This window comes from Anomaloglossus baeobatrachus, chromosome 6, assembly GCF_048569485.1.
Source record: "Anomaloglossus baeobatrachus isolate aAnoBae1 chromosome 6, aAnoBae1.hap1, whole genome shotgun sequence".
Classification (NCBI taxonomy): domain Eukaryota; kingdom Metazoa; phylum Chordata; class Amphibia; order Anura; family Aromobatidae; genus Anomaloglossus; species Anomaloglossus baeobatrachus.
In genome coordinates this window covers 100,542,527-100,551,563 of record NC_134358.1, presented here as the reverse complement: position 1 = coordinate 100,551,563, position 9,037 = coordinate 100,542,527, and positions in this window count along the sequence as shown.

Sequence of the window (9,037 nt, the reverse complement as noted above, 5' to 3'; positions counted from 1 at the left end):
CGCTGTGACAGGCGAACCGCCTCCTTTCTAAGGGGGCGGTCCGTGCGGCGTCACAGCGACGTCACTGAAACGTCACTGAACCGCCGCCCAATCGCAGCGGAGGGGCGGAGATGAGCGGGACGTAACATCCCGCCCACCTCCTTCCTTCCGCATAGCGGCCGGGAGGCAGGTAAGGGGAGCTTCCTCGCTCCTGCGGCGTCACACGCAGCGATGTGTGCTGCCGCAGGAACGACGAACAACCTCGTTACTGCTGAAGTAACGATAATTGGGAATGGACCCCCGTGTCGCCGATTAGCGATTTTGCACTGTTTTGCAACGATGCAAAATCGCTTATCGGTGTCACACGCAACGGCATCGCTAATGCGGCCGGATGTGCGTCACAAAATCCGTGACCCCAACGACTCCGCATTAGCGATGTCGCAGCGTGTAAAGCCCGCTTTAGGCTGCGTTTTGCTAACATTGAAGTCAATGAGAAGTTGCAAAAAGCAAGCAATATCAAAATTCCAGCGTTTTACCTGCTTTTTAGCTGCAGAAATCATGCGTTTATGACATCAAAATAATGGAATGATATGTCCCTTTACACACACACATTGTCCGACAATTAAATTAATGAAAAATATTAATTTATTGTTATTTTAGCCATAAATAGTATAAAACCGCTATAATTATATTAAATATAGCTATTTTCATTATGATTTAAATAATTACATTTGTTTTCCTTTTTTTATCCTTTTTTCATATTGTTTGTATGTTAAAACTTTATTTAGTAGTGTCTTTGTAATCAAAACGCATCTGTCTTTATGCAAAAGCAGGTAAAAAGCGCTAAAAACGCGGCTAAAACGTGATAAATACCCACGCGTATTTATAGCGTTTTGATGGTCAAAAGCAACTTTGGCAAAAGCAATTTCTACCAGAGGATGTGTTTAGAACTGCAACTACCTAAACGCAGAGTGCGCACATAGCCTTATAGGCGCCTTCCCATTACTAACTCCTGAGTTTTATGCCTGCTGACACTTCACAGCTGACATCAATCCCCCAAAATATTATCCCAATTGCCAATGCACAAGGATAATGTGAAAGAGCCGAGGTGAAGCACCAGAATTGGAGCATGTAATGTGATGCACCACTTCTAGGATGACTACAGGCTTTTATTTTTAGGCTGCGAATGGCCCAATAACTATGGACCTTCCCAGCCTGATAACACCAGCCCACAGCTGTCTGCTTTACCTATGCACCACTTCTAGGATGACTACAGGCTTTTATTTTTAGGCTGCGAATGGCCCAATAACTATGGACCTTCCCAGCCTGATAACACCAGCCCACAGCTGTCTGCTTTACCTTTGCTGGTTATCAAAAATGGGGGGGGGGGACTCATGTCATTTTTTTTTTCAATTAATTATTTGTTTATTTGGCTAATAACTGTAAGATCTATTTGTCTATCTATCTATCTATCTATCTATCTACTGTATTTGTCTATCTATTTATCTTTGCACATTTTTAGCACATTAAAAACTATTAATTTCAGTGTAATGTGTTTTTTGCACATAGATGACACACACGTACACACAGATGACGACACAGATAGTCAAAACGGAACGTGCCACACATGCATTTTTTTAACAAACATGTGAAGGGGGCTGACATTGTATGGGAACAACAGCACACAACCATAAACTGACACATACCTGAAATTTGTGATTCAGCTCCTTTTTCCTACTGATCCCAGATTACATAGTAAAAAACTGCTAACAATTTCCTTTTATTGCTCTTCTTTTCACATTTTCTTAATCAAAAGTTTGTACTTTGCTATCTTGATACACTTTTACTCTGTTTGACTGAAACTTTCAATAAAAATCTCCTGTAAAACAAAAATATGCCCTTCTGAATGATTCATGTGGCGCACTTAAAAATGTGTCTGTGATTTTTAAAATTGTAGTAAAAAAAATAAAAAGAAATATTAAGTTGAGTATCCTGATGTCCATATGGGGGTTTATCTTGTGCTGGATCTTTGGGTCCATTTATGTAACAAGCCCATAAATGTCTGACCTGGGTGACCCTGCTTAAAACAGTAAAAGCATGAACAAAGACATCCAGCGGGAATAGGAGTGCTGGAGGCGAGTGCTTAGAAGCTTTCCCAGCATTTCCGCTGAATGTGAGTGATTCAGGGGCAGGGTAACTCACATGGCTTCGGGCCATGTCCATCTCTACAGATCTTATCGGTATCAAAGAAAATTTGTCACCGGACAGACTACAAATTGGCACCATTTTATTACTATTATTTGTTAAAAAGTTTTATTATGTTTACTTGTGGTACAATGGAAAAAAAAACTATTTTGCAACAGGTTTTTTTGATGGGTTATAGTTCATTTTTACTTTTGTATTTATGTATTATATTTCAAAATGAAACCACTTTTTCTACTGAGAGGATATTATGGTCAAGATTCATCAAGACTGGCATTACCTTGATGAGGGGGTGTGTTGGAATCAGATGTCTCTGATTCATTAAAGGGAATCCGTCACCTGGTTTTTGCGCCTCCATCTGAGAGCAGCATCATGTAGAGACAGACACCCTGATTCCAGCGATGTGTCACTTACTGAGCTGTTTGCTGTCATTTTGATAAAATCAATGTTTTCTCTGCTGCAGATCTAGCAGCTATACAGAGATCATGAATATGCTGGATTACCTGCAGCACACCAAGTAGTCCTGTAAGGATAATTTCCTGCTGATTAATCAGTGATTTCATCAAAACTACACTAAGCAGCCCAGTAAGTGGATTCAGGATCTCTGCCCATACATTATGCTGCTGTTAGATTAGAGGGCAAAAACCTGGTGACAGATTCCCTTTTAGGCCTAAAACACACTTCCGCATAAAAAACGTCCGTGTGACACGGTCCGTTTTTCGGGTCCGTGTTCCGTTTTTTTTGGGGCATTTCTCCGGTACGTATGGCATCCGTGTGATGGCGTATGCGAGCCGTGTGTACGTGTAAAATGTCCGTGTTTGTGTGTAAAATGCCCGTGTATGTGTACGTGGAATGTCCGTGTGGAATGTCCGTTTGTGTGTTGCACAATGTCGTTGATACATGTCGGCAGACAGCAGACAGAGTTGCGTGATGAGAATGAACTCAGGTGAACTTCACCCGACTTCATTGTCATGCCGCGGCTCTGTCTGTGTGCCGCGTACTGATTAGCGGTGTGAAGATGTAATTTACCCTCTCACTGTATATGCTGTGATACTATGTCATGATATGTATATTTCCCTGGTTGTATTAGTTGTAATTCATGTATTTTCTTGGGGGAGCTACTGGTCTCAATGTGTCTCTCTCATACAATTGTAGTCTTGGCATTTAATGTGATTATGTAAATAGCCTGTCCTCTTCTTTCCAGAGTTGTGTATCTAATCTGTAATTGCATTGGCCAGTGAAGGAATAGTCATTGTTCTTTACAGCAGGGGATCCCTTCATCTACTGTGGCTGGCAGACATATTGGAGCCCTGTGATGGACCAAACCATTGATGATAGGATGTGTGACCCCTACCCGCTGAACAAACATGGTGGGCTGGTCAAGCAGCACAGACAATGCATTTCCCTTTTTGTAACTTCAGAGTGAGCTGAAACTTGAAGAGAGCAGGAGCCCCAGCCTGGGTGGCTGTGGACACGGACGGAGCTAGGCCTGTGTGGCGGCCCGTGGGATTGTGTGGAACTCTTTGGACTACTGTAAGGACGATTGCTTTGTAATCCGGTCCGAGGATTGTCAGGAAGGGCCCCCGAATCTGTTTTACGTGGACTTATCGTGTGCTGTTCCAGTGTTCTTGTGAATAAACCTGTTGGATCGTCCCTCGGCCTCGTCCATCCTTTGCTCTGTTGAACACCCCCGTCACAAACTGGTTGGCAGCGGTGGGATCAGAGCAGAAGGAATGGAGGACAATGGCTCAACATCAGGAACCAGCACTGCAGAGTACAAGACCTGGACTTTGGGGAGCCTGCAATCAAAGGCCCGTGAAGTAGGAGTTCGTTTCAAAGGACTCTCCAAGGAGCAGCTGATTGAGGCGCTAGAAGGAGTCTGCTCGCAAAATGACGTGGAGGAAGGATCCTCACAGCAAACGGAAGAAAGACGGGAGCTGGAGGTAAATACCCAAAAAAGTCAATGGATTGTGTGGTATGAGGAGGAAATGGCACTGCTTGGAGATGAGGCCACCATAGAAGATAAGAGGGAGGCTATTCGCGGAGCTAAGGAGAGGGCATTGCTGGAGAGGAGGCTTGCTGTGGAAGCAGCTAGAGGCTCCAGACAGACTGTAACCCCAGCACCCACCATGAGGGAACTTCCCAGGGTGTCCCGCAAAGACTTTAAGCCGTTTAATGAGGCTGCAGGCGACATTGAGGGCTTCTTCCAGGACTTTGAGCATCAGTGTCGATTAATGGAAGTCCCGGACAGGGAGCGTGTCCGGCATCTGGTTGGGCTCCTAGAGGGGGGAGCTGCTGAAGCCTATAGAGCTATGGACCCTCGGTGGAACTGTGAGTATGCGGATATTAAACAGACTATTCTAGAACATTATGCTGTGACCCCAGACACTTACAGGACTCAGTTCCGTGCTTTAGCCTGTGATGGGGAAGTGTCTTTTAAGATATATGCTCATAGACTCAAACAAATATGTAATCGCTGGCTGGAGGCAGAGGAGGCCTTATCTTGGGGGACCTTCCTGCAGGTCATCCTAAAAGAACAATTCTTTGCCCAGTGCCCCGCTGAGATCCGGGAATGGGTGCGTCAGAGAAAACCAGCGACAGTGGAGGAAGCTGCTGCTCTAGCTGATGAGGTGCTCACCATCAAGCCTCAGTGGAGGGTTCTGTTGGAGGATGGAGAGACGCCTAACAGCTCCACAACACCGGATGCCCCCAGTTATTCTGTCCCCATTGTTCCCCGTTCCTCTAAGCCACCACATGTTGATACCCGTGTTAATGTGCCTCCAGTTGCTTCTACTGCACTTTCTGGAATACGCCGGGGTCCCGGGCATTTGCAGGCCTCATGCCCAGCCAGTCCATGGAGGAATCATCCTCAAACCCCTACAGCACCTTCAGGTGGGAGCCGGCCTCCAAGTTCCCCTACCCCTTACCCAAGAGTACGCCTTGGATGGAGGGAGACCCAGTGCAGATGCTATCAATGTGGACAGCCAGGGCATCGGCAAGTCTCCTGCCCAGCTGTTCAAATGAGGACTGATCCTGCACCCAATCGGATTGTTAATTATTTACAGCCCAGTGCCATGGAGGAAGATGTGGCACCGCTATGTGAGGACTTGGCTAGTGACTCAGCCCCCCATGTTGCACCACCAGGAGTTTACGGGGTGCGACCCGCAGTTATGACGACTTCTGCTCATCGAGGTAAGCACTTGCAGGAGGTTGTGCTGGAGGGACAGAGACTTGTTGGATTTTGTGACTCGGGTGCTTTCCTCACACTGGCTGATCCCCGAGTGGTTCGGCCTGAGGCAATCCATAGAGGACCTGGGATTGTTATTGAACTGGCTGGTGGACAATGGAGGACTATTCCCACAGCCACTGTGGATCTGAACTTTGGTTTTGGGGTCAGGCGATGTGTGGTTGGGGTGATGGGTGGTCTGCCTGCAGCTGTTCTCCTGGGCAATGATGTGGGAGAGCTACGATGCCAATTCGTGGCTGCATGAAGCCACATGTAAGTAACGCTCTGCCTGTGTGTACTTAACCAGTGACCTGTAGAGGTCCCTAGTACGTACACAAGTTGGGAGGGGGAGGGATTGTGAAGATGTAATTTACCCTCTCACTGTATATGCTGTGATACTATGTCATGATATGTATATTTCCCTGGTTGTATTAGTTGTAATTCATGTATTTTCTTGGGGGAGCTACTGGTCTCAATGTGTCTCTCTCATACAATTGTAGTCTTGGCATCTAATGTGATTATGTAAATAGCCTGTCCTCTTCTTTCCAGAGTTGTGTATCTAATCTGTAATTGCATTGGCCAGTGAAGGAATAGTCATTGTTCTTTACAGCAGGGGATCCCTTCATCTACTGTGGCTGGCAGACATATTGGAGCCCTGTGATGGACCAAACCATTGATGATAGGATGTGTGACCCCTACCCCCTGAACAAACATGGTGGGCTGGTCAAGCAGCACAGACAATGCATTTCCCTTTTTGTAACTTCAGAGTGAGCTGAAACTTGAAGAGAGCAGGAGCCCCAGCCTGGGTGGCTGTGGACACGGACGGAGCTAGGCCTGTGTGGCGGCCCGTGGGATTGTGTGGAACTCTTTGGACTACTGTAAGGACGATTGCTTTGTAATCCGGTCCGAGGATTGTCAGGAAGGGCCCCCGAATCTGTTTTACGTGGACTTATCGTGTGCTGTTCCAGTGTTCTTGTGAATAAACCTGTTGGATCGTCCCTCGGTCTCGTCCATCCTTTGCTCTGTTGAACACCCCCGTCACAAGCGGTCACCTGTGAAGGATTCACCAGTGACCGCTAATCCCCCGAGTGACTGAAGTGAGCAGCCCTCTCTCATACTTACCGCTCCCCGATCACCAGTGCGGCGAGGAACAGCTGTGCAGAGAATACGCGGCAACAATTACTTTGAATATGCCGGCCGCTCATTAATCAATCTCGTATTCCCTGCTTTCCCCGCCCACCGGCGCCTAAGATTGGTTGCAGTCAGACACGCCCCCCACGCTGAGTGACAGCTGTCTCACTGCACCCAATCACAGCAGCCGGTGGGCGTGTCTATACTGTGCAGTAAAATAAATAAATAAATAATTAAGAAAACTGGCGTGCGGTCCCCCCCAATTTTAATACCAGCCAGATAAAGCCATACGGCTGAAGGCTGGTATTCTCAGCATGGGGAGCTCCACGTTATGGGGAGCCCCCTAGACTAACAATATCAGTCAGCAGCCGCCTAGAATTGCCACATACATTATATGCGACAGTTCTGGGACTGTACCCGGCTCTTCCCGATTTGCCCTGGTGCGTTGGCAAATCGGGGTAATAAGGAGTTATTGGCAGCCCATAGCTGCCAATAAGTCCTAGATTAATCATGTCAGGCGTCTCCCCGAGATACCTTCCATGATTAATCTGTAAATTACAGTAAATAAACACACACACCCGAACAATCCTTTATTAGAAAAAAAAACACTAACAAATTGCCTTGTTCACCAATTTTATAAGCCCGAAAAAGCCCTCTATGTCCGGCGTAATCCAGGATGGTCCAGCGTCACTTCCAGCTCTGCTGCATGAAGGTGACTGGAGCTGCAGAAGACACCGCCGCTCCTGTCAGCTCCATGCAGCAACTGAGGTGAGTAGCGCGATCAGCTGAGCTGTCACTGAGATTACTCGTGGCCAATGCTGAATACAGCTGATCGCGCTATTCCCTTCATTAGCTGCATGGAGCTGACAAGAGTGGAGGTGTCTTCTGCAGCTCCGGTCACCTTCATGCAGCAGAGCTGGAAGCGACGCTGGACCATCCTGGAGTACGCCGGACATGGAGGGCTTTTTTGGGTTTATAAAATAGGTGAACAAGGCAATTTGTTAGTGTTTTTTTTTTCTAATAAAGGATTTTTTCTGGTGTGTGTTTATTTACTGTAACTTACAGATTAATCATGGAAGGTATCTCGGGGAGACGCCTGACATGATTAATCTAGGACTTATTGGCAGCTATGGGCTGCCAATAACTCCTTATTACCCCGATTTGCCAACGCACCAGGGCAAATCGGGAAGAGCCGGGTACAGTCCCAGAACTGTCGCATATAATGTATGCGGCAATTCTGGGCGGCTGCTGACTGATATTGTTAGGCTGGGGGGCTCCCCATAACGTGGGGCTTCCCATCCTGAGAATACCAGCCTTCAGCCGTATGGCTTTATCTGGCTGGTATTAAAATTGGGGGGGACCGCACGGCGTTTTTTTTAATTATTTATTTATTTATTTTACTGCACAGTATAGACATGCCCACCGGCTGCTGTGATTGGGTGCAGTGAGACAGCTGTCACTCAGCGTGGGGGGCGTGTCTGACTGCAACCAATCATAGGCGCCGGTGGGCGGGGAAAGCAGGGAATACGAGATTGATTAATGAGCGGCTGGCATATTCAAAGTAATTGTTGCCGCGTATTCTCTGCACAGCTGTTCCTCGCCGCGCTGGTGATCGGGGAGCGGTATGAGCCGGGGGAAGAAAAAAAACGAGCGCCAATGTAAGTATGACTGAGAACAGCAGAAAAAAAGGTATGTATACTGAATTTAATTTAAAAAAAAAAAAAATAAGATCGCTAGTGTAAAAACGCACACGCACGAAACGTGCTGAACACGGACATACTCCGTGTGCGGTACGTGCAGGCACGGACCCATAGACTAAAGCTGGTCCGTGCCCGCGTGCTGCCGGCCAAAAACGGACATGTCGTCCGTGTAGAAAAGCGCACACACGTACTTACCACACGGTCACACGTTCCGTGTGATTTTACGTGTGTGTGCCATCTACCATTGAATAACATGGGTCTCCGTGTGTACGTGTCTCCGGTACGTGCAAATACGTACCGCACACGTACAAATTAAACGGATGTGTGTTGCGGGTCTAAGAGACGTATGTCGCTTGATCAATCAGGACTGTTGGACAAGTAGAGTGTGCCTCTGTGTGCTCTACGCCATAAATCTTACTTTAGTTGGGGACTGGAATAAATTTTAAGGGCTCGTGCGCCTGTAAATGCTGAAATTTCTACAGCGATTTGACAGCACATGTGCGCTTCAAATCGCTGCAGAAACACTGCATACTGGATGCAGTGTTTCAGCAGATTACATGCCGATTTCATGCGCTCTGGGTGCTGGCTCTCCCATAGACGGAGAGGGAGCTGCATCCAAAGCGCACAAATTAATTGACATGCTGCATTTTTGATCGCACAGATTGGGTCAAAATTTTAGCATCCAAATCGCTGCGTTCAAAAAATCAACGTGCACACGTATCATGCACAATCTTCATAGATTGTGCTGGGGACGCAGGACGCATGCATTTATGCTGCAGTGCTATGTGCAGAGTAAATG